At 43.0% G+C, this 26,873-nt stretch overlaps 1 long non-coding RNA gene across 1 annotated transcript in view; it reads right to left on the minus strand.

The window, feature by feature from the left end:
- The window catches only part of LOC117347721, a 37,866-nt gene extending 14,684 nt beyond the window's left edge, over positions 1 to 23,182 (minus strand). Inside the window, exons 1-2 of the long non-coding RNA XR_004536825.1 lie at positions 23,037 to 23,182; positions 18,384 to 18,387 (exon numbers count right to left, since the gene is read on the minus strand). This is a non-coding gene — a long non-coding RNA (uncharacterized LOC117347721). The remainder of the gene's footprint in view (positions 1 to 18,383; positions 18,388 to 23,036) is intronic.
- Between the last annotated feature and the right edge of the window lie 3,691 nt (positions 23,183 to 26,873).

Consider the following 26,873-nt stretch of genomic DNA (forward strand, 5'->3'; position numbering starts at 1 on the left):
AGATGGGTCATTGAAAGAACGAGTGTCCAAGCAAGCCCCGTACCTGCCAGGCTAAAACTACGGACCAGCCTACTATTGGTTTGGCATCCTTTCATTCTGACTCTAAAAATGAATATTGAGACAGACTGGTTCGCAGTGAGTACCAGGGACTTTCCGGATTGTTCCCAACTTACTCGCTTGGTTCCCACGAGCTCTAGGTCAATGTCCACATAGGGACCACTCCATCTCTATGCTGGTCGATACTGGCGCCAAGCACCAAGTTCTGACCCACCCTCTCAGTAAGCGTTCTTCCAAATCTATCTCCATTATGGGTGCAACTGGCTCTTCTGATTCTGTCCCTATCCTTGAACCTGTTTCGGTCCGCATTGGCGGCCATTCCATACTACATTCCTTTGTGTACATGCCCTCTTGTCCTGTCCCCTTGCTTGATCAGGACCTTCTCCAGCGCTTGGGAGCCATTATTCGTCTGTCCTCTCACGGTCTGACTATGGACCTCCCTTCTGCAAATCTCACCCCCATTCCTGACCGCTCTGTTACCCCCTCACCAAGCCTCCTCTGTTCCCTACTGTCGGAACCCATGGCAAGCAAACCCCCACTTTCTGTTCCTGATTTTCTTGAGGACCTTGATTCGACTGTTTGGGCTGAGTCTGGGTCCCCCGGACAAACACGTAACATCCCACCCTTTGTTGTTACTTCAAAGCTTCCGCCAGTCCAGTCTCATTCAAGCAGTACCGCATATCCCAGTCCGCTCTCCAGGGAATACACGTCCACTTGTCTTGTTTGCTAGATTGTGGGTTTTTGGTTCCTTGCAAATCATCCTGGAATATCCCCCTCCTTCCAGTTTTAAAACCCGGTGATCCCCACGATTACCACCCCGTCCAGGACCTCCGTGCTTGTTAACCGTCTTGTAGAGGACATCCATCCTACTGTCCCTAATCCTTATACCCTGTTGGGATTGGTTCCTCCTGGAGCTACCCACTTCACTTTTTTGGATCTCAAGGATGCATTCTTTTGCTGTCAGTTAGCCCCTTCCAGTCAGCCAATTTTTGTAATGCAATGGGAAAACCCTTCCACTGAACAAACCTCCCAAGTAACCTGGACCAGTCTACCCCAGGCCTTTAAAAATAGCCCAACTCTATTCAGCACCGCCCTTGCTTCAGACCTTGCCAATTTCTCCCCTTCATCTGATTCCCAAGTCTTGCAGTACGTTGATGATCTTCTCCTCTGCTCTCTATCTACTTCTACCTGTCAGGAGGATACTCGTTCTCTCCTCCAGTTTCTTCTCCATTGCGGTTACCATGTGTCTCTCCGGAAGGCTCAGTTGTGCCTTCCTCATGTCACCTACTTTGGGTTTCATATTTCCCAGGGTACCATGTTCCTTCCCCACACCCATGTCCAGGCTGTCTGTAGTCTCCCTGTTCCCGACACTCGCAAAGCCCTGCGCACCTTCCTCGGTTTCGCCGGATACTGTCGTATCTGGATCCCTGATTTCTCTACCATTGACCGCCCTCTGTATGATTCCACCAAAAGCGCTGACTCAGCCCCTTTTGTCTGGACCCAACTCCAGGAGCGGCTTTTCCGCTGCCTCCAAAAACTTCTGACTCAGGCTCCTGCCCTTGGCCTTCTTGACCCCTCCAAATCTTTCCAGCTCTATGTTCATGAAAAATCCGATATCGCAGCCGGAGTCTTTACCCAGTTCCTTGGCTCCTGGCATAGGCTCATTGCCTATCTCTCTCGACAATTGGATCCTGTTGCTGCCGGGTAGCCTCCCTGCCTTCGGGAATTTGCCACCATCTGAGATATCTTATAGCACGCTAACAAACTCACTTTCGGCAAGCATATTGACCTCTTTTTCCCACACTGTGTAACCTCTCTTCTAGAATATAAGGCTCCCTGTGGCTCACGAACGAACGCCTCCTTAAATACCAAGCCCTTCTTTGTTAAAACCCTCAGGTCTCTCTTGTTGCCTCTTCACTCCTTGACCCCTCCACTCTCCTCTCAGCCGGTCATGCCAAACTGCCTTGACATTATTGACTTAGTTTATTCTTCCCGTCCTGATCTCACTGACATCCTACTCCGGGATCCTGATCTCACTCTTTTCACAGATGGCAGTTTGTCTGTCACTCCTTGCCGACCTCACAGCCCGAGCTGCCAACCTCTTCTCCCCCTCCTTCAGCTCCTCTGTACACAATCATTCCTTTTCTGGACACCCTTACACCCCAGTACACTTTTCAGGAACAGACTTGGGCCCGCACTCTTTCAGGCTAGTCTGTCCTGAAAGGGGGGTGGATACAAATATGCGCCAATTCAAGTGCCAATCCAGACCCATACACTGATACTTCAAACGCGAGCACAGCGGGTACCCTCATATTCATTCCTCAACACCTGGCCCTCACGATTGTCAAAAGATGCCATGATCTGGCGCACTCTGGAGAACCCGCTATGAAAATAACCCTCAAGAGACATTTCTTTATCAATCACCTTGATCAGCTAGTCCGGAATACAGTCCGACAGTGTATTGTCTGTTATAGAACAAATCCCCCAACCAGATGACTGCCACCTCATGAACACCAACCCATTGGAACATATCCGATGCAGGTTTTGTCTGTAGACTTCACCCACATGCCCACTTCCCATTCCCTCAGTCACCTCCTAGTCTTCACAGACATCCTGACTAGATGGGTCGAAGCCTTCCCTATTCGCACTGAACACGCCAGGGAAGTAACCAAATACCTCCTAAATGACATAATTCCGCGCTTTGGTCTCCCTGTTTCCATAGGCAGCAACAACGGTCCCGCCTTCATTGCCGATGTCGTCCAACAAACTGCTCAGGCCCTCCAAATTGAATGGAAGTTACATGCTACTTACCATCCTGAGAGCTCTGGTCAGGTCGAAAGAATGAACAGAACTCTTAAGACCCTTCTCACGAAACAAATTAAAGAAACCAATCTGTCCTGCTGCCCTCTGTCCTATTTCAGATTAGATGCACCCCATTCAAACCCACTAAATTGTCCCCATTTGAGCTCATGTTTGGCCAGCCACCTCCTATTGTGAACCCAGATCCTGGTTCCTTTGCTACTCTGGGATCGGATATCCTCCAGAGTCAGGTCCAATCCTTAGCTAAGGCCCTGCAAGAGCTCCACAAATGGGTCCTGGAAAGAGCCCCACTTCCGATAGCCACACAAGTCCATGGATACATCCCTTTGGATACGGTATGGCTGAAAACCTGGAAGTCAGACCCCCTGAAACCTAGGTGGATAGGCCCTTTCACTGTCCTCATTTCTTCCCCTAAAGCTGTCAAGGTATTCGGACACGAAACCTGGTTTCACTACAGTAGAGTCAAGCCAGCTGCTGTGTGGCAAGCCACCCCAGGCAAAACAGACCTTCAGCTGAAGATCTCTAAAACCTCAAAATTGCTTTGAACATTTACCACTGTATTTAGTAGGTGTTCTGAATATAACCTTTTCACAAGTGTTTAAGTTTAATTGACTGCCTGTGGTTCACCACTGCCTCTAGCAAGTGCCTTAAGTATAACTGTTTTAGGTTTTCTAAGTTGTTCCTGACAAAATGAGCTTCTTGTGCCAGCACTGTCGGCGCCTTTTGTGTTATATATCGGACTTTTGTTTTGCCCTTAGTGTCTTATGTTTCTTTCTTCTGTATTTCTTCCCTATTGTACTAGGGGATCAGTCACAATCCCTTATTCCCTGTAAACCGTGTCTTTCTCAGGTCCGTAATAGGGATAAGGAAGAAATGGCCCTTCTATACCGTACCCAATTTAAGTGTCCCTCAGCCCCTTTGCCTGATGTTTGCATACGGAGTTAAATACAGAAAGTGTGATGAAGCTGAAAAGTGGGCGGAGATCCACATTAATAATGTGGAGGGTCCACTTATCAACCAGACTCTTACTGTAGATCCCACTTGTCTGGTGTCTTTGTATTTGGATGCATGTGTGTTATTTGATGTTGCCCAGGGTCATGGTATTGCCCCTAATACAGTCTCATGTGGCTCCCTAGCATGGCAGCGCTATTATACCTCATGTGCTAAGTATGCGTGCCTGTACAACCTAATGCCCTTTAAGAAATGCCCCTATGAGGAAACCTTCACTAATGGTGGAGCCTGTCCTGAGTGGGAATCTGTCTCATGGGCCACCTACAAGAACCCTCATAAATACCCAGCCAATACCCTCTCTGCCACTCTTGCAGTAGGCCCTAACCCCGGTCCCACGTGTATTGCAAGCCACTATAATCCCATGGTTTTCACTATCACTAACCCTCACACCTGGAATGCCAATGTCCAGGTCCGGTATGCTAAAAACCGAATAGGATTCTACATTGATGGTAAAGGATTAGACCCAGGCACTGTTGTACATGTCCGTATTGTGTCCCGCCCTCGTGCCCCTGTGCACCACTCTGTGGTGTTTCTCCAGTTTTATGAAAATATGTAATCACTAGAAATTTGTTTATACAATGTGCTGAAACTAAAGGCCACACTCTTAACGTTAGCAATTGTTTTGAATGTGGAGGGACTGGTATGGGAGAACAGTGACCATGAATTGTAGTTCTTTTCCCTCTTACCTTGTGTCAGTGGCGTCAGGGGCCCATCATTTTTTAATACCCCCCCATCTATATGAAAAATATGATCTTTAGTAACAATCCACATATCGCACAACAAGAGTGTACCTAGGAAAAGGCAGCATCTTAAACACTGCAGTGAGCACTAGAACACCAACACATACATTGTAAAACTAAACAAGCCAGATCCCGCACAGTCAATTGATCCTGTAGTCAATGCCAACTGAAAGCTCTTCTTTTCATACACATAGAACAGAGATACACCCTCGCCCAATATGGAATAATCACAAACTAAAAATAGAAATATGTAGACAAAAGTTAAACTGAACCGCTAAGAAACCAGACCCTGGATACAATGCAACACTATAAAAACAGTAACACATGTCCTCAAATACAGTGCAAAATATAAAGACAGTAGATGTAAATTTGAAAAAACTGATACATAACAATCACCACTTTACAAATTAACAAATAAAAATAAAACAAATAATAAGAAATAAAAAAATACCATTTTATTGGACTAATCCCCGTAAGCTCGGTCCCCATCCCTGCAAACCACCTGATTCCATCTACACAAGCCTTGATTGTTTATATTAAAGTATAAAAAGAAACAATATTCTGTACAATTGTCAATTTATAAATCATCGTTTTCTCCCCACTCTCTCTTCCCCATTTCCCTTCAGCGTCCTCAACCCACTCTCTCTCCACTTTCCTTCAGCGCACGCACATAAAAACAAGCAAGTAATTTTATATCATTTTCATTCTATTCATTCATAGAAATTAAAGTCTAAATAATGCCAGTCACATAACAAAACATGATTTTACAAAAATAATTCCCTGCACAGTCAAGCCTGTAAGGATTACTAGATGTCTTTCAGCAGCTCCCCTCCCTCCCTCCCCCTTACCTTTGTGGCTGTCAAAATGATCTACCAACAATAAAATTTTAAAAACACAAAGCACGCTGTACGCAGAGAAAATGTTAATTATCATTTATATTCCGCACGTTTTCAAAGAGGTCAAGGCAGATGACTTTATGCAATGTCACCTCAGTAACAACTATACAAAAATAGACAAATATTCCCCCTCCCTTTTTACTAAACTGCGATAGTGGTTTTTAGCGCAAGGAGCTGCGCTGAATGTTCCACGCTGCTCTCGACGCTCATAGACTCCCTGTGCTAAAAAACGCTATTGCAGTTTAGTAAAAGGGGGCCATAGTGCAAAATATAGACAGCATATATAAATTCTCAAAATGGACACATTTTGATCACTAAATTGAAAATAAAATTATTTTTCCTACCTTTGGTAATTTCATCAGTCTCCGGTTGCACTTTATTCTTCTGACTGTGCATCCAATATTTCTTCCCTTCTTTCAGCCTCCTGTATGCTTCCTCTCCTCTAGATCTCATTCCCTCCCCAAACTTTTTCTTTGTTTCACCCTGCCCCCTTCTTTCTTTTTCTCTCTCTCCATACTCCCTTTCTTTCTGTATGTAAGTTTTTTTCTCTCTCTCCGCGCCCCATTTTTCTTTGTTTCACCCTGATCCCTTTCTTTTTTCTCCCTGCCCTCCCCTATGCCACCACCATTGGGAAAATACTACCACCGCCACTGGGGAATAGGCTGCCACTACTGCCATCGGGAACAGGCCGGTGCCGAGTTCGCCCTGCTTCTCTTCCCCGCGGGGCCGACCAACTCTCGCCACCCGACGTCAATTCTAACGTCGGAGAGGACGTTCTGGGCCAGCTAGGCAGCGATTGGCTGGCCCAGAACGTCCTCTCCAACGTCAGAATTGACGCGGGTGGCAAGAGTTGGTCGGCCCCACAGGGAAAAGCAGGGAGAACTCGGCGCCGGCCTATTCCCGATGGCGGCGGTGGCACTCAAGTGGCTATAGAGACGCAGTTTGCCGGCCTAGGGAGATCACTTGAGGGTGGCCAGCTGTGCACCCCTGTGATACAAATGAGAAACGAATGGAATGTGAGGAATATTAATATTGAGTGAGATTGCCTTGGATACGTGGCAGTTGTTACAGGGAAAACACAAGTACTATGAAAACAAGTCGTAAACACATACTGATTGGTGATCACAGAAGCACATCAGCTCAACATGCAAGTAGCACGCGTCTGATTATCCAATCCACAATGAGGGGATGGGTACTCAGCTCACGAGTCAGGCTAGGTGTTTTTAACACATGCGGATTGGTAATCACAGATCAGCATGCATTTAGCACGCGTCTGATTATCCAATCCAAAAGGAGGGGATGGGTAAAAAGTACAATATAAATGGTGCTTTCCCTGAAAAAAGGTAGGGACTTTTCCACTGCTGACGAGCTGTGTGATGACAGATTGAATAAGCCTCCTGATCGTGGTCCCCCGACGGAGTGATGATGCAATAACCGGTAACGTATTGATTCAAACTCTGTACTTAATTAATGATTATGGCTAAAAATACTATATTTATGTAATAAAACTTAATTTGTATACTATTTCGAACTCCTGGTATTCTTCCCAGTGAGGAAAAGTGACTGAAGGGTTTTTGGTTTTTTTTTGAAAACCCCTTTTAAATAGTAATACATTAATTGGTGTAGTCGGCAGGATTTCTCGAAAGAAAACTTGAACGCTCTTGTGATACAGGAATGTTCAAGGAAAAAAAAAAAAAAAGAGAAATCCTCAAAAGAACCTATAGAGGTGCTCGGCTGGACCGAGGCACCGTATAATTTGATAGCACAAGAACTAGCCAATAATCATGGATTAGCAGAGTCATGGGAAAAGGTTCTGGGAAGGGCAGAACCACTTGATCTTGTACAAGCTTTAGAAAAAAAAATGCCCCGATAAATCGGGTGATGTAGTTGCTCTGGCTCGAATCATGGATTAGCAGAGTCATGGGAAAAGGTTCTGGGAAGGGCAGAACCACTTGATCTTGTACAAGCTTTAGAAAAAATGCCCCGATAAATCGGGCGATGTAGTTGCTCTGGCTCGAAGTAGCTGGGTATTAACTTCTGCATACCATATAGTGCACATGCGGTTGCAAACAGCAGTTCAGGAACAAATTAAAGCAGAACGGGCGCAGGTGGAAGTAGAGAGGCGTTGTCTTATGCTGGAATGTAGTGGTAAGCTTTTAAGAGATAAGTTAGATCACTATCAAAAGATAGCTGAGGAATCTGCAGTTTATATTGCTGCCACAAAATATAAGAAAAGGCGCAGTCAAGTAAATAGGATAAAGGTGCAGAAACATATTGCGGCCGCTACAGTAAATTGGGACCCTAGTAAGTGGGATGGGGATGGACAAAGAATCCCGGTACGGAATAGGGATAGTGTGATATTGAATGTGGATGGGACACCCGCAGCGGAGGGGGATCAGGTGATGTATGAGACTGATTTGGTGCCCCATGTGCAAGCAAGAGAAAGTTTAGAGGATTTCAATCAGGCTGAGGTGGATATATTGGGAAGATTTAGGCAAAGAAGTGGGGAAGGAGATATGAAATGGGTGAAGTGGTTGAGTTGGAGTCGGAGATCTGATTCTGATTCTGTGGCAGTCTTTGGCGGGAAGAGAAGTTACGTCAGAGGAGGGCAGCCCCTCCTTCTCCTTTGTTGTAGTGACAAGCAGACTGACTAGTTTTCAGCACTGTTTGTAGGCCGGCTGAGAACTTTTCAGCAGCTTGTTTGATATACAGACAAATTGTCTGCACAGCCCTGCCGGACTCCTATCACTTTCCTGTGGACTCAATTTTGGAGACGCAGGATAAGGGAAAGAAGTCAGACTCTGAATTCAGCTTGAGGTATGTAACACCTTTGATTTTGGGCACTTGCGGCCGCCCCAATGTTAATACTACCAAAGAGGGTCAGGATAAATTAACTTTAATTAATACAAGGGCCAGAATCAGTTTTACAGATAGAGCATGAAAAAATATGGAAATTTGTGAGATTCAAGTTTCAAGTTTATTTTTTTTTTTTGAATAGCTTAATATAATTTGCTAAGCGATTTAAAAATAAAAACAAAAGGTGTACACATATGCTTATTTATAGTAAATTACATGAGTTTGACATATTGACATACAAACTAACAGATACATAAGGAAGAAAGGGCAGTTGGATTTATTAATTGACCATATGAAAAAGAAGGGATGGGAAATAAATCCAAAAAAAATACAAGGACCGGCAACATCAGTAAAATTTTTAGGAATTCAGTGGAATAGAGGACATAGAGAAATCACAGAGAAAGCAAAATGAAAAAATATTAGATTTTCCTACTCCAAAGAATAAGCAGGAGATGCAATCATACATTGGTTTATTTGGATTTTGGAGACAACATATTCCACATTTGAGTCAACTACTGAGCCCGGTATACAAGGTAACTCGTAAGAAATATGAGTTTATGTGGGGAGAAGAACAGCAGGTTGCTTTTGAAAATGCTAAACAAGCCATACAGACAGCTGTAGATTTGTGGCCCATGAGAGAAGGGGAAGTGGAATTACATGTATCTATTAATCAAATGCATGCTAATTGGTCATTATGGCAAAAACAAAGTGGAAAACGGGTACCATTAGGATTCTGGAACAGGAAATTCCCGGAAGCAGGTGAAAAATATATTCCCTTTGAAAAACAACTTTTAGCATGTTATTGGGCGTTGGCTGAGACCGAACAGATTACATTAGGTCATACAGTACTATTGCGACCACAAATTCCAATTATGCAATGGGTAATGTCTGATCCCAAGACAAATAGAGTAGAACATGCTCAGGAACAAAGTATTATTAAATGGAAATGGTACATTTCCCAAAGAGCTAAAATAGGTGAGCATGGGGTAGCTACTTTGCACGAAAAAATAGCTAATATTCCTAACTGGAAATCATAAAGCCAGTATATGCTCATGAATCCCCAGTGAAATGGGGAGTGGGATTTGATAATCTCACGTCAGAACAACAAAAACATGCTTGGTTCACAGATGGGTCTGCCAAATATGTGGGGGGAGAGCGGAAATGGAAAAGTGTGGCCTATAACCCTAAAACTGATACTACCCTGGTGATGGAGGGAAAAGGAATGAGCAGTCAATACGCTGAATTGATGGCGGTAGTCACTGCTTTAAGGAAAGAAAGAGGAGGGGAATGTCATCTTTTTACCAACTCCTGGTCGGTCGCTAATGGTCTTGCTACATGGTTAATGGGGTGGAAGTCCCATAATTGGCTAATTCATGGTAAGGAACTGTGGGGTAAAGAATTGTGGCAAGACATAGAAGAAATTGTACAGGAGACAATAGTGTCAGTATTTCATGTAGATGCACATATGCCTGTTGATTCAATGGAACGATTGTTTAATTCCCAAGCAGATGCTGCAGCTGCCATTTCTGTAACAACTACTAATGAAATTCCTAAGGTGGAAGAATGGTTGGAAGGTACAGCCATTTGGGCACATCAGAAAAGTGGACATCTTGGAGAAAAAGCTACTTACAGGTGGACTCAGGAACGAGGGATTCCTTTGACGATAGATGTGATCAAACATGTGATCGGAAAATGTCCGGTGTGTCAACATATCAAGAAACGGGAAGTACCACATACGGTAATGGGGCACATAGGCAGGGGGCGGTTGCCAGCCCAGATTTGGCAAATGGATTTCATAGGACCATTACCCGAAAGTCGCAAATGTAAATATATGTGTACTGCTGTAGATACATACTCAGGATTATTACTAGCATTCCCTTGTGCTTCTGCGTCACAATGGAGCACTCTAAGGACTTTAGACATGATTATTCAGTATTATGGTATGCCCTTACAAATACAAACTGATAATGGATCACATTTTACGGGAGGGCAGATAAAAGAATATGCTAAGGAAAATAATATTGAATGGGTATATCACATGCCCTATTATCCCCAAGCAGCGGGATTAATTGAACGGATGAATGGACTTTTGAAGGAGGCCCTTAAAAAACTAACTACAGATGGCAAATATGGGCAGTGGAGGGATAATGTATCTACAGCATTACAAAAATTAAATAATCGGCCTTTAACGGAATCAACTACCCCGTTAATGAGAATGTTAACCCCCAATTTGATGATTGGGAAACTGTCCATAGCTGCCATGGAATATTGGAAAATACACCCTGAAGCCAATATTCCTTACCGGGCCACGCCATTGGCTGCGAGATTAGATATGTACAGTATGGATACATTGGTTATAAATCCCCAATCGGTAAAAGTTATTCCTACCGGAGTAGGAGTAAAAATTCCCACAGGGCATTATGGGCAATTAGCTACCCGTTCCAGTTTTGCTATAAGAGGAATTATCACTTTAGGGGGAGTAATTGATGCTGATTATCAAGGGGAGGTTAAAGTCATATTGATAAATTTAGGAGAAAATGATGTAATAATTGCGAAGGGGGAACGAGTAGCTCAATTGTTATTGATACCAATCTATATCGTGCCAATTAGGGAAATAACCCCTCCTTCTCAGTTGACTGTAAGAGGGGAAGGGGGGTTTGGAGCTACAAATACCGTAAACGTAGGAGCCAAAATCTGGATTAGTAATCCTAGAGGACCTCCGGAACCAGCGGAGGTGATTGCAATCGGGAAAGATAAGGCTCTCCTTGTAATGAAACCGGGAGTGGAAAAATGGGAATATGTCCCTCAGGAGAAATGTTATTTGAGAGAGTAATAATGTTTTCTGAAACTTGCAGATATACGTGTGCCTTGGAATCCTTGGAATATGGTATGGGGTAAGAGGCGCTGCCCCCGGGCGATGTATTACAATTAAAGAAGGGGTCGTTACGTCATGGAGATGGAAGCATTCTTCAATGAATCGAAAGCAAGATAACTTCACTTGCAGTGCTAATTCCAGATGTATCATTGCAAATGTGACAATAAGAGACCATACATGGATTACAGAAATTAAAAGCAATGAACAAATTAGACCAATCGCCCAATACGTATTATATGAGGGACTAAACACTACCTTGAATATAACTGCAGAAGTGATAGTCCTGTGTTGTCAAACAAAAGATTTTATGACATGGAACAGTTCGACCCAGAGGTATTTTGTTACGAACAATTGTACTACCTATAATGGAACACAAATGAATATTACTGTAAATAGGTCTTATGTAGTATGTACTAATGCCACGGAAATTTATAACAGATCAATGTGGGTAGAATATGTGGTATTCATAAAAAATGATACGGCAAAGGTAGATCCGGGACAAATAAAGAGATTACCATCCACATGTGAAATGGTAGGTCAACATGCACAAAAAATTAATGTGATGTTTGAAATATCATTTCCTCCCTCTTCTCAGTGTTCATACCGAGGAAGGAGAGCATGATATGATACGTTAATGGGGGGGATATGGTACCATCACAGGTACCTTAAACACATTTGATATTGAAACATTGGCCAATAGATTACATAAGGCGGGAAGTAATATTAATGATGCTTTGACTGTAGCTGCAAAATGGATGCCTACCATATGGCAATCTGCCTTATTACAGACAGGGATTGATAATCAATTACTTAACCTAGCAAACGTCACAGCGGATATTGAATATATAATTGATCAGAAGGTTTCAAACATAATTAATTGGACTTTATGTATGTTACAAACAATGCAGCAACAACAACAAAAAGGAATTTTTCAATCTAAGTTAATGACTGGAAATGAGCAGATATGGAGGACCGTGTTTAATAAAACTATACCAAAAACCTTTTGGATACAATTTCAAGCACCAGAAGTACAATGTAATGATACTCGCTGCATAGGAATGTTTAAAATGTATAATGTTACAAAAAAAATGATTATGTGTAAATATGTAGTGTTACCCCTCATACTAGGGGAACCTCAGAAGCAATTTTTCTGGGCACCTAAATTTAATGGACAAATGATTGATGTGAATAACAAAACTCATGACTTAACATTTTGTGACTCCACTTTGCAAGGGCGAATTTGTAAATTACAATCAATAGTATATGAACCATGTTTACTACAAAATACTGTAAATGTGTGTGAATGGACTATATTACCGATAACTTATCAGTATATGATTGAAATAGCACCACGCGTAATATGTGTGGTGACTAATGAGCCAATAATACCAAAAATGATAATACCCTTTGCAGGATGCTTACACAATATGTCAACACTTCTTTGGCAGAATCAAACTTATGTTTTAACACCTGATATAGGACTTAGAACAAATCTACTCTGGGAAAACAACTTTTCCGTTCCAAATTGGGATTTGAAGTTGGAAAAGTTAAAAGCAATAATACAAAGGTCCCGTATGATAAATCAGTCCATAAGGAATTTGAACAAAAGTATAATAGAGCACCAGATTAGTACCACCATTGTAGCAGATCCACAATTGCGGATGCGACATCGCATCACTGGTGGGATGTGTTTCTGGGATATTCACCATCAGCCACTACCACTTTGAATTGGTTAATTCACCCTTTACTTATTCTGACCATAGTAGTACTTGTTCTGTCCTTGTGGAATTGTTATGTGGTTTATGGACTATGCTGTAAACCAACCCGGCCCACGATGGTATCCTATGGCAGTATCACTCAATAAGGACCGAATGTGATACAAATGAGAAACGAATGGAATGTGAGGAATATTAATATTGAGTGAGATTGCCTTGGATACGTGGCAGTTGTTACAGGGAAAACACAAGTACTATGAAAACAAGTCGTAAACACATACTGATTGGTGATCACAGAAGCACATCAGCTCAACATGCAAGTAGCACGCGTCTGATTATCTAATCCACAATGAGGGGATGGGTACTCAGCTCACGAGTCAGGCTAGGTGTTTTTAACACATGCAGATTGGTAATCACAGATCAGCATGCGTTTAGCACGCGTCTGATTATCCAATCCAAAAGGAGGGGATGGGTAAAAAGTACAATATAAATGGTGCTTTCCCTGAAAAAAGGTAGGGACTTTTCCACTGCTGACGAGCTGTGTGATGACATATTGAATAAGCCTCCTGATCGTGGTCCCCCGACGGAGTGATGATGCAATAACCGGTAACGTATTGATTCAAACTCTGTACTTAATTAATGATTATGGCTAAAATACTATATTTATGTAATAAAACTTAATTTGTATACTATTTCGAACTCCTGGTATTCTTCCCAGTGAGGAAAAGTGACTGAAGGGTTGTTTTTGTTTTTTTTTTGAAAACCCCTTTTAAATAGTAATACAACCCCCTTGGGGCGTAAACCCGGGGCGGATCGCCCCCACCTTGGTATGCCATTGTCTGTACCTCACTCCCTCCCTATGACCAAAAATTCTCCTTTCTTCTATTCCCCGTGTACACAACCATCTCTTTCCCTCCCTTTCTCTCTCCCAAGTCCATGCCTTCTGTGTCCAAAAACGCATTCCCTCCCCCACATTAGCATCTCTTTCCTTCCCTTCCTGTCCAAAAATTCTTTCTTCTATTCCCCGTGTACACAACCATCTCTTTCCCTCCCTTCCTCTCTCCCAAGTCCTTGCCTTCTGTGTCTAAAAACCCATTCCATCCTCCACTTCAGCATCTCTTTCCCTCCCTTCCTCTCTCCCAAGTTCATGCCTTGTGTCCAAAACGCACCCCTCCCCCCTTTTGTGTTCCGCGTTTGCCTCCCAGCCCATCTTAGCAACTTTCTCAGCAAAATGTAGCTCGAGCCACGAGGCTTGTCTTCTATTCCTGCTGTCCTGCCGCGCACACATAGCCGACCGGAAGTCTTCCCCGACATCAGCGCTGACGTTGGAGGGCAGGCTTTGCTTAAGCCCTCCCTCCGACATCAGTGCTGACATCGGGGAAGACTTCCGATCAGTATATGTGAGCGGCAGGGCAGTTGGAGCAGAAGACTTGCCTCGCGGCTCAAGTTATATTTAACTCTGCGGGTCCCCCATCGTCCCCGTTCAGCTCTCTCTCCTGTGCACCCCCTTGGGGCGTGCACCCGGGGCAGACCTTCCCCCACCCCCCACTAGGTACGCTACTGCCTTGTATATTAGTCAGTCTGTAAGTCTATTTGTCTAACCCATTATTTTAAATTGTATGTCTAAATATATGTCTATATTTTTATAAATTTTGTACCTCACTTAGTAAAACTAAATAAGCGATTCATCAAACTAACATAAAATTTGAAACTTGAACTTAAACATGGGCGTGTCAGGGGTATTCCCGAAAATTATATGTGGTCATAAAGAATAATGGGTTAGTGCACCCCAGTTTGGGTACCAGCAATTACACCAGATTTCAGCAGGCATAAGTCTGGTGCCCATAGTTAGGTATGAAATCCACTCTCCCTTTAAATAAAGAATAGTACTTAGCACTGATCTTTTCTGGTGCCCTATATGTGTAGCCCATCTTCTGAGTAATCAGATTTTTTGAAGGCTCACATTCATTCAAGTCCCCACTTCCTTAAACTATTGGGAAAACTTGCCATCTCTTAAAAGCATTCAAGAAAATTCTGAAACATAGATTTACCATGTAAACAGAGCACCAGTTTTTGTAACCCATGTTAATGTCAATTGAATCTCTCCTTTCCCCTCATCAGCTCAGGCAGCATTCACCCTTAAATGAATCCACTCTCCTTTGTGGTTTTTTTTTCTAATGCAAAAGGTTGGCTCTGTTCTTTGTCTTGAATGACACAAGCCTCTGTTGTACAGAGATACAATAGAACACTTACAAAGAATCACCTGGGAAGGCTTCGTCTGCAAGGAGCAGTACACAGGGACGTGCTGTAGCTAAGGGCCAGGAAAGGAAGCGAATCACAAAAGAAATGGTGTTATTAAAAATTTATTTTGTTATCTGACATTTTTTTTTATCGCTTTATTTTGAAGTGCTTTGCGCAGCATGATGTCATTTATACTTTTTATCAGACTGAAAACCTAGTAGGTAAAGGGAAGTTTGGATTCATATAAAGCAGGGGTAGGGAACTCCGGTCCTCGAGAGCTGTATTTCAATCGGGTTTTCAGGATTTCCCCAATGAATATGCATTGAAAGCAGTGCATGCAAATAGATCTCATGCATATTCATTGGGGAAATCCTGAAAACCCGACTGGAATACGGCTCGCGAGTTCCCTACCCCTGATATAAAGTGAATTGGATATGTTCTCTATTCAAAGAATAGGGTTTCCTAAATATTGAAAAGAAGCCTAGCTGTTTAATTAGGGTGCAATCTAGCTCCAGTTTTTTAGAACACATGAATCTAGTCCTGGTTTTTTTCTCATTGCATAGCCTACATCAGGGGTGTCCAATGTCGGTCCTCGAGGGCCGCAATCCAGTCGGGTTTTCAGGATTTCCTCAATGAATATGCATTGAAAGCAGTGCATGCAAATAGATCTCATGCATATTCATTGGGGAAATCCAGAAAACCCGACTGGACTGCGGCCCTCGAGGACCGACATTGGACACCCCTGGCCTACATGGACTAGTCTTCCTAGATTTTCAAAAGGATATCTGAATTATAAACCCATGTATGCACTATGCTAAAAGCAGGACTGGATAAAACTGATCTGAAAAATCAGAGCCAATTAGCAACCCTAACCCCCTCTTTTACTAAGGTGCACTAACTGATTAGCGCGCGTTAATCGAATAAGCGCCTGCTACACGCTAAAGCGTCCACAGACTAACATGCACATGTTAGCGTTTAGCAGGCGTTAATTCAATTAATGCGCGCTAATCGGTTAGCGCACCTTAGTAAAAGAGGGCCTAAGTTAGGAAATGTGTGCAGATACTAAAAGGAAGATCTGATTTGCCCTAGAGTTTAGTCACATTTTGAAGGTCAAACAATATTAAATGCCCATATTTGATCAAGATGTCAAAAAGACAACCTCCAGAAAGTGTTGATGGAATTAACAAACTCTCTTTTCTTTTTTTATTATCATTTTTAATAGTATACAAATGCAATCAAATCATAATCCAAGAACAAATAAATATAGAAACAACTACACATAATTAATGCAAGGTTGCTTTCATCTAAAATCTATGGCAATAAAAATGGTAGAATAGATTCCAACATTATAAAAAAAAAACCCAATAAAACAACAAAAACAACTCCAAGACAAATACCCAATACTACCCCTGTCCCACTAGGATATTGCCTTCCTTTCAACCAATTCAATTCTCAGTTCATATCAAATTAACCTCCTTGGCTTCCTGTGAGAATATAAGCTTCTCTAAATGCAAGGGATAAAGAAAAGTATATTTCTTCCCCCAAAAGTTTGCTTGATACTACAGTGGTGCCTCACACAACGAACTTAATTCGTTCCAGGAGCAAGTTTGTTATGCGAAAAGTTCGTTATGTGAAACGCGTTAAGCGCAGTGACTAACGACTGCCTGCAGTGCCTGCGCGGAAGGATGCAATACATCGGCAGTGATCGTGGAAGCTCGGGCGACTTCGTTGTGTGAAACGAAGTTCGTTGTATGAATCATGAAATGAAGTTCGTTGTGTGCAGCGTTCGCTGTGCGAGGCGTTCTTTATGCGAGGCACCACTGTATTAGGAAACTTCAGGAAGAAAGTTATACCTAGGGACAAAGCTCTAGGCCTTAATTTAAGAAATGTCTGATAGATCACCTGATTCCTAAGTCCTAAGGGATACATCAGGGAAAACATGTAAAGGTATTGAGGCTACTTGTCTGTAATTCTTGGTATTCCTTTTGGTCTTTTGGGATAGGTTAGGATAATTTGTCCTAGTTGTATGGGAAATTTTCCCTATTTCTAGTGAGTCGTTCAGTCAACCTAGCAAGTGTTTGTAGTAGTTTTGGGATGGATTTTTTTTTAGTAAGAATGTTGGGCAGGTGTCTGATGAGCATTGAGATTTGGCGTATTTGTTTAGTAATCTTTTAATTCTGATTCTGTGATTGGATTGAAGTTGTGCCATTACCTCTCTGCTGGCAATTTTGGCCTGGATTCTATAAATGGTGCTGTTGTCGGCAGCCACCTTAAAAAAGCCAGTGATCATGTGCCAATCATGTGAAAGGCACCATTTATAGAATCACGACTTCAGAAAAGGTAGGCGTTAGAAATGTAAGCCAGGATTTTCAAGGCCTACATTTCTGGTGCCTACCTTTTATGTGAATCACACCTATGGAGTACTTAACACTATGTGAATCACACCTATGTGAATCACACCTATGGAGTACTTAACACTACTTCTGGCCAGGGCAGGATTAATTGTTGGAGGGCCCCTAGGCACACAAGTATACTGGGTCCCCTGCCCCACCCCACCATGCGCCCAGGCGGAAACAGGAAGCTGCGTCAGAGGGAAGCTTTGGGCAAGCAGCACCGCTTACAAAATTACAGTTCCCGTTGCCTTTCTTACCTGCGTTGCTTGCTTGTCTTACTTTCTGTCGATGGGGGGAGGGCCGCGTTGCCGATTGGGGTGGGGGGGGTCCCGCTTTGCCAATCGGGGGGGGGGGGGCGTTGCCAATCAATGCTGGAGGGGCCCCATCGCCGTTTGGAAAAAAATAATGTTGATGCCCTCCTTCATCGGGCCCCCCTGACCATTTTGGGCCCTATGCACATGCCTACTGGGCCTATTGGTTAATCCTGCCCTGCTTCTGGCATTAGCCATGCCTATAGTAGCAGTGTGACGGATTTTAAGAAAAAATGGGATACTCACGTGGGATCTCTAAGGGAGTGAATTCAGGGGAGGGGATACTTGGAATGGGCAGACTTGGTGGGCTATAGCCCTTTTCTGCCGCTTTTTCTATGTTTCTATAGTAGTGTCAGGCATCATAAAGTGCCTCCATAGGCGCAATGCAGGTGCTGTTTAAAGGCGCCTACATTTTTCCTTTTAAAATGCTCTTTTATTTTTTTTTAAACAGCGTTTTCAACTTAAGACCTCCCTTTTATCGAGCTGCATTAGGGGTTTTTATTGCGAGTCGCTATGGTAAAAGCTCTGATGCTCATAGGAATTCTATACCACAGCGGCCTGCGATAAAAAACCCTAACATAGCTTGATAAAAGGAGGCACTATTTATAGCAGGGGTGTCAAAGTCCCTCCTCGAGGGCCGCAATCCAGTCAGGTTTTCAGGATTTCCCCAATGAATAGGCACGTGATCTATTAGCATACAATGAAAGCAGTGCATGCAAATAGATCTCATGCATAGTCATTGGGGAAATCCTGACAACCCGACTGGATTGCGGCCCTCGAGGAGGGACTTTGATACCCCTGGTTTATCGAATATGGGCCTTTGTGGCTTCTGTGCCTTTAGGTTCTATGCAGTGACTTATTGTTTCTGTACAGTTGGTGGTGCATCTCTTGTTGGTACCATTCCTGATGTTCTCTACTTTTGAAGAATGTTAATTTAGTTGCTGTTGGAGCGTTCATTGATTTACAGTAGTTGTTAATTCAGTAGATGTTGCTAGAAAATGTGTTATTTGAAATAGCTTTTTCAGGTTTGGGTTTTCTTATTTGTTTGGTTCATTTAGAATCATTGACAGGGATTAGCAGAATATAAAAGGCATAACTAATTGTAACTAACTGTATTCTCAGATTCCTTCTGCCATGGCTACTCAGCTTCTGATCAAAGCAGAGACACAGGCATTCTCTTTTAAGCATGCTTTTGTCAAGCAGATCTAAATATAGAGTTTCCTCTCTACATCTTTGAAATTCATTATATTCCTAGTGGTGGGAGATTGTCTTTTGTGACAATATCAAGCTTTCTTTTTTTTTCTGTTTGTTCACTAGTAGGAATGACAATTGACCACTAGCTTTGTACTTTGGTGGGGCCAGGGGTGGAAATGGGAACAGGGGATGACAGAAGCGATGAGGCTTTCTCGGTGGCTTTTTTCTTTCTGCTCATAATTAAAGAGGCCATTTGTATTTTATCAATCTAATTAGATCTGAAATACAAAGTCACCTATTGTAACCCGCTCCGATGTGTTGTTGCGTTAATGTGCTCTAGATACTGGAATGTGGCATGCTTATTATCCCACGAGGTGTTCAATTAAGAGGGGGGTCATTGACCTTCTATGAATATTTCAGCTTTTAGTAAACAATAAATCAAGGACCTTTTTTTGCTCTCTGGCATTCTTCACTAGATGTGTCAGGTGAGAATTGCATTTCTTGTTACTTAGATTCATTTCCATGAGGAGAAAAACCACATCCCAACACTGAAAAGCAAAAAGAAAGTTTTAAGAGCCCACTTTATCCAACCAATGGTTTTATTTTTAAAACTTTCCTTTTGAAGTTTTCAAAGCTATACATAGCATGGGTAAAGTGTGTACAAGGCAAACAGAACCGCGTTTCATCAAGATCTTTATAAACGCCTACTTTCTAAGATGCGTGCATTTGGGATGAGTAATCATTTGAAAGGAAGGGAACTCATTCTGGATTAAGCTGATTACTTTTTTCAGATGTAGTTATGTTCAAGTACACATGCAATGTCCTGACCCTGCAGAGCCTACAATCTAAGAGGTCCTTGTACTAAGCTGTAATAAAAATTGGCCTTAGCTTGCCCTTACACAGGTGTTTCCTGCTCCCTAAAGCCATTATTACTGCAGATGTCAAATAGACTTTTTTTAAAATTTACAGCATGTCATTAATAGCCATTACATTTACCACGATAGTCCACTTTTCGCTGTGTTTGGTGCACACTGAGGCAATTAGACGATCTGAGAAATACTGGGTCCAAAGCAAACAAAGAAAATATAGACTACCCATGAAAAAGTCAACAAGAGGTCCAAACAAGTGGGAGTAGCGATGTGATCGACTCAACAATTCTTCATAAAGGACTCAGCACAAGCGGTGTTTCAGCTAACAAGCCTCCATCAGGAGTCCAAATCAGATATAATCTCATTCAAAATATAGATGAATGCTTAAAGAGTTCCTATAAAAAGCAACCCAATGATGTGATGGCAATCAAATTTTGAGATTCACCAAAAAATTGGAGAGAAAACCTATCTTCTTCTGTGATAATAACGTAATATATACCAACAATAATCACAGCTTTAATTTAAAAACATTTCAAATTAAATATTTATGTGAAAAACTCAGACCCTGAACCCGTGAAAATAGTGTAACAACACCAACTGAGGTTCATATGGGGACCATCATAGTTTTTCACTGTCCCCATATATCATCCAATGGTATATGGGGACAGTGAAAAACTATGATGGTATATGGGGACAGTGAAAAACTATGATGGTTCCCTATTGAACCTCAGTTGGTGTTGTTATACTATTTTCACGGGTTCAGGGTCTGAGTTTTTCACATAAATATTTAATTTGAAATGTTTTTAAATTAAAGCTGTGATTATTGTTGGTATATAATCACATTTTGAGGCCTCCTAAAAATTCATATTTTTGCTAGAGACTGAGGTAGTAGGCATGTGGTCCGAGGTTATATTTTTCCTTTTTCTTCCTTTTTCTCCCCTTTCCTTTTATCTCTGTTCTGTCACAGATGTAATTCCTTTCTTTCCAATGTTTGCTGTAAACAGCCTTGATGCCTCATGAGGGCCAGTTTATAAAAAAACTTAAACAAACATTTGGAAAATACTATGCACACTTCACATGTAGTGAATACTGTTCAGAACATAAGAATAACCATACTGGGCCAGAACAATGATCCATCTAGCCCAGTATCCTGTTTCCAACAGTGGCCAACCAAGGTCAAAAGAACCTGGCAGACATTGTTCCGGAGAAAAAAAACAAAAAACAAAACAAACTGTGAGGGAGTCTATAGGATGCTGTCTCTCTCCCTTAACAGCACTTCTTCACAGTGTCAAAGCCACCTTAAAACCCATTGTCCTGCCCAAGAGGGAAGTGATGCAGGAAGGGTGGAGCCAGGAGGGCAGGGTCCAGGAAGTACATAAGCTAAGACATAGCTAGGTTACGCAGGCCCAGAGGGAAGCAACACTTACCACATACTACTGCTACTAATTATTTCTATGGCACTATCAGTGCTGTACAGAGTCACAAAGAAGAGTGGCCAAGATGATAAAGGGGATGGAACTCCTCATGTACGAGGAAAGTCTAAAAAGGTTAGGGCTCTTCAGCTTGGAAAAGAGATGGCTGAGGGGAGATATGATTGAAGTCTAAAAAAATCCCGAGTGGAGTAGAATGGATACAAGTGGATCGATTTTTCACTCCGTCAAAAATTAGGGGACACTCGATGAAGTTACAGGGAAATACTTTTTTAAACCAATAGGAGGAATTTTTTTTCACTCAGAGATAGTTAAGCTCTGGAACGCATTGCCAGAGGTTGTGGTAAGAGTGGACAGCTTAGCTGGTTTTAAGAAAGTTTGGACAATTTCCTGGAGGTCCATAGACTGTTATTGAGAAAGATAAGGGGGAAGCCATTGCTTGCCCTGGATCAGTAGCATGAAATGTTGCTACTCCATGGGTTTTGGCCAGGTACTAGGGGCCTGGATTGGCCACTGTGAGAACAGGCTACTGGGCTTGATGGACCATTAGTCTGACCAAGTAAGGCTATTCTTATGTTCTTAGAATCTGATTTTAAGTGAAGGGAGCGATAGATATTGGATGGCAGAGCATGTGGTGGACCCGGGGAGGGGGTGGAGAGGAGGAATTGAAGGAGGAAGAAGGGAGACATGCTGAATGAGAGGGAATTTGGAGAGGAATTGGGGAGGGGGGGCCTCCTTAATTTCTTTCCTGGGCCCTAGAATATCTAACACTGGCCCAGGAAAGAAATTAAAACCTGGATGTTGCACGAATGCACGTTGTCATAGGCCCCCTTAGGGCAGTGGCTCAAGGGGTAACCTATGGCAGAATTTAATAGCTTATGGGGTCTATTTGGGCCTCATAAGAATAGTCAGGAAAAAGGCACATGAGCATAAAACCACATACCAACAGTATTTCAGTTCTCAGTTCTTGTCCCTTTATTATCCTCAGGGAAAAACAAGGCTTATGGCTCCAAAAATATAATGTTCAACAGAAAAAAAAGACAGCTTCAGATTCAGCTTAGCGGGGAACAAAAACAAATCAAATACAAAACTTCCTCAGTTCAAACTCCAACTCTCTCAGGACCAGTTCCCTTGGAAAGTTTTAAGACAGTTCTAGGCTCCAGCAAGCCTGCAGTTCATAAACTGAACAGTTTTATATGTAACAGTGCAATAATCAATTCCTCTTTGATATGAGATAGGCTTATATGGCAGTTTGCCTAGCCTGTTCCAGTGTTAGGACACTGGTTGCCAGCAATTAACTGCTGGTGAAGAGTGACTCTGCTGGATGGAAAAAGTTGTAACCAAAAATATCCCACTTAAACCCACCACTGAAGCAAAGCAGTTTCCTCATTCTTCCTGCTATGCATGGGCAGCCAATGTCCCACCCCCACTCACACACAATGGGGAAAACAAAACAGCCCAGAAGAAAAAAAACAAAAACCAAAACAAGAGAAAAACTTTCTCTGCCTTGGTAAATCCTGTAGACTTTGCACAGTGGTTACAGTGCTTTCAAAAATAGTCCCACTACAAAAACAGCTTGCAAAAGCCTTCTACTTCTCATGGCTGTTGGCTGGCTCTAGCAGAGCAACATTCATCAGATTCTCGAGCTGGCTCAGTGTCCATAAGTTGCTCACTCTGAGCTCCAATCTCAGGAGGCATCTGCTTAGGCAGTCCTAGCTCCATGGCTTGTGGCAACTCACCCCATCCAGAGCTCTTAGCCCCTCCAGCTTATTCATCTGCCTCTCTCCAGCCTTTTACCATTCAAAAAGTATAGCTTGCCTGTTCATCCACCTACAGGTGTAAGGAACTTTTTAATTAAGTTAGTCCCTTCCCCCACATGTGTAGAGGGAAAAGTTCTGGCAGGATGTGCTCTGAGAGGTGACCTCAGTGTGGTGTGCCTGCTCCCTCTGGTGGTAGTTACTGGTAAATGTACAGCCTGCATAAAAAATGTTTTCAAGTCAGAAAAGGAATGAGTGTCAGGCTGCTGTGTGTGTGCTTCTGGAGAGACATAGCTAGCAGGCATAGACTGAGTATCACAGCATGACGTCACCTGCTCGGAGGCCCTCCAGATTCGGCCCCGAGCTCAGGGAAGATAACAAATGTTTGTGTGGGAGCGTGACTGGGGGTAGAATGAGGCGTGGCCTGGACAGGGCTTGGGCGGAATGGGGAGTGACTGAACAGTGGAATGGGCTGGGGCCACATGAATATGTATGGAGTAAATTTGCATGTCTGTCACTTCCATTATATGCAAATCTCTCTCATGCATATTCATTAGGGCTATCCTGAAAACCCTATTCGGCTGGGGGTCCACCAGGACAGGGTTGGGAACCACTGTATTAGAGCATGAAATGTCCGTCCCCACCTCCTCAACTCCCATCTTGAAAATGAAGAGCTTAGCTGTTTGCAGGGTTGGCTACAGAGATAATAGAAAAGGCAAAAGTTTGATGCTGAGGAAAAATTAAAACAGGCAAAAAGAAATCATATTGCATTTAAACTGCTAATGAACTGATAAATGTATATCTTCTTCCCGCCTCTTTCTATTTCGAGACCAGTTGGGATCTGGTGCAGTAAGACTTCATTTGCAACAGATTATTCCCATTGTATATGCCCCTACTTAGGGTTACCAGATTTCATGAAGTAAAAACCCAGACACGTAGCCCTGGCCACATCAAACACCTAGGAAAAACACCTAGGAAAAATTGTGCCGGTTGTGCGGGAGGTGAAATATTTAGGTGTTCTTGTGGACTCAGGACTTACACTTAAAGGGCAGGTGATAGCAGTAGTTCGGAAGGTGTATTTCCATCTCCATTTGGTGAATGGACTCAGACCCTATCTGGCAGCACATTTGTTTAGGACAGTGTTGCAAACAGTTGTTCTCTCAGCCCTCGATTATTGTAGTTTGGTGTTCCTGGGAGTGCCGGGATCGGCTCTGTGCGCGCTACAGGTTGCCCAAAATTCAATGGTAAGATCTCTGTTTATATTGGGAAGATGAGAACACGTGACTGAATATTATATAAGTTTGTATTGGTTGAAGTTGAGGGACGGGATACATTATAAGCTATTGGTAACCGTTTACATGTGCCTTCACAACTTGGCCCACCAAACATCTTCTCCAGAGTATCCTGCCACATGCTCCGCCTCGATTGCTTTGGTCCGCAGAACATTTTGATCTGCAAATTCCATCTGTAAGAGATCTGAAGTTAACATCATCCAGAGATAGTATTTTCCATCATATTGGGCCCAGGAAATGGAATAACCTCCCTGAGTATATTCGCCAACAGCAGAATATACAGAATTTCAAGAGATTACTCAAAAGGCATTTGTTTTGTCAGATGAAATACAGGGTCTGAGATTGAATAAATGAAGAAGAGTAGGGATTTATGATAGTAGGGTGCTGGTCACTGATGTATTTTACTGTCCGGATTGTCTTTCCTGTTTGTAGGTATGCGTGTTGTTGATTCGACTTGTGTGTTATATGTAGTTTTACATTTTTATATGTACATAAGAACATAAGAATTGCCGCTGTTGGGTCAGACCATGGTCCATCGTGCCCAGCAGTCCACTCACGCAGCAGCCCTTGGTCAAAGACCAGCACCCTAACTGAGACTAGCCCTACCTGCATACATTCTGGTTCAGCAGGAACTTGTCTAACTTTGTTTTGAATCCCTGGAGGGTGTTTTCCCCTATGACAGCCTCCGGGAGAGCGTTCCAGCTTTCTACCACTCTCTGGGTGAAGAAGAACTTCCTTACGATTGTACGGAATCTATCCCCTTTCAATTTTAGAGAGTGCCTTCTCGCTCTCCCTACCTTGGAGAGGGTGAACAACCTGTCCTTATCTACTAAATCTATTCCCTTCAGTACCTTGAATGTTTCGATCATGTCCCCCCTCAATCTCCTCTGTTCGAGGGAGAAAAGGCCCAGTTTCTCTAATCTTTCACTGTACGGCAACTCCTCCAGCCCCTCCAGTGTGTAACTCGCCCTGGATAAGAGCGGGGATAAATAAACAAACAAACACCCCAGACATCTATTCAAATATGTATATTTGTTTTCAGACCCAAACATAGAAACATAGAAAAATGACGGCAGATAAGGGCCACAGCCCATCAAGTCTGCCCACTCCACAGACCCACCCCCTAAGTCTGCTCTAGAGACTCCACTCCAAATAACCCATTCTTAACTCCACCCTCTCAGGGATCCCACATGGGCATCCCATTTACCCTTAAAATCTGGCACGCTGTTGGCCTCGATCACCTGTATCGGAAGCTTGTTCCAATGATCAATCACTCTTTCGGTGAAGAAATACTTTCTGGTGTCGCCATAAAATTTCCCTCCCCTGAGTTTAAGCGGATGCCCTCTTGTGGCTGAGGGTCTTTGGGGAAGGAAGATATCTTCTTCCACCTCGATACGTCTGGTGATATACTTGAATGTCTCAATCATGTCTCCCCTCTCCCTACGTTCCTCGAGAGAGTAGAGCCGCAGTTTGTTCAGCCTCTCTTCGTATGAGAGATCCTTGAGCCCCGAGACCATCTTGGTGGCCATCCGCTGAACCGACTCTGCTCTTAGCACATCTTTACGATAATGTGGCCTCCAGAATTGCACGCAGTATTCCAGATGCGGTCTCACCATGGTTCTGTACAACGGCATGATGACCTCAGGCTTCCGGCTGATGAAACTTCTGCGGATGCAAAATAACATTTGTCTTGCCTTAGATGAAACCTTCTCCACTTGATTGGCAGCTTTCATATCTGCACTGATAGTCACTGCCAAATCCCATTCTGTTATAGTCCTAGCTAAGGTCTCACCATTTAAGGTGTAAGTTTTGCACAGATTTCTACTGCCAAAGTGCATGACCTTACATTTTTGGGCGTTGAAGCACAGCTGCCATGTCAATGACCAACATTCTAACAAAAACAGGTCCTGCGTCATACTATCGTGTAAATTGGAGCCGCTCACTATGTTACATAGTTTAGCGTCGTCGGCGAATAGTGTTATTTTACCTTGCAGCCCCTGAGTCAAGTCCCCTATGAATAAATTGAAAAGTAGCGGGCCCAAGACTGAACCTTGCGGTACTCCACTCGTCACTTCTGACGTTTTAGAGAGGGTACCGTTAACCACCACTCTCTGAAGTCTACCACTTAGCCAATCCTTGACCCATGCAGTTAGCGTTTCTCCTAACCCCATCGATTTCATCTTGTTCAGCAGCCTACAATGAGGGACGCTATCGAAAGCTTTACTGAAATCTAGGTACACTACGTCTAGCGATTCTCCCAAGTCCAGCTACCTTGTTACCCAGTCAAAGAAGCTGATGAGATTGGATTGGCAGGACCTACCCTTGGTGAATCCATATTGATTGGGATCCCGTAGATTCTCCTCATCCAGGATCGTGTCTATTTTTCGTTTGATTAGTGTTTCCATGAGTTTACACA

This window comes from Geotrypetes seraphini, chromosome 13 (genome assembly GCF_902459505.1).
Source record: "Geotrypetes seraphini chromosome 13, aGeoSer1.1, whole genome shotgun sequence".
In the NCBI taxonomy this organism is placed as follows: domain Eukaryota; kingdom Metazoa; phylum Chordata; class Amphibia; order Gymnophiona; family Dermophiidae; genus Geotrypetes; species Geotrypetes seraphini.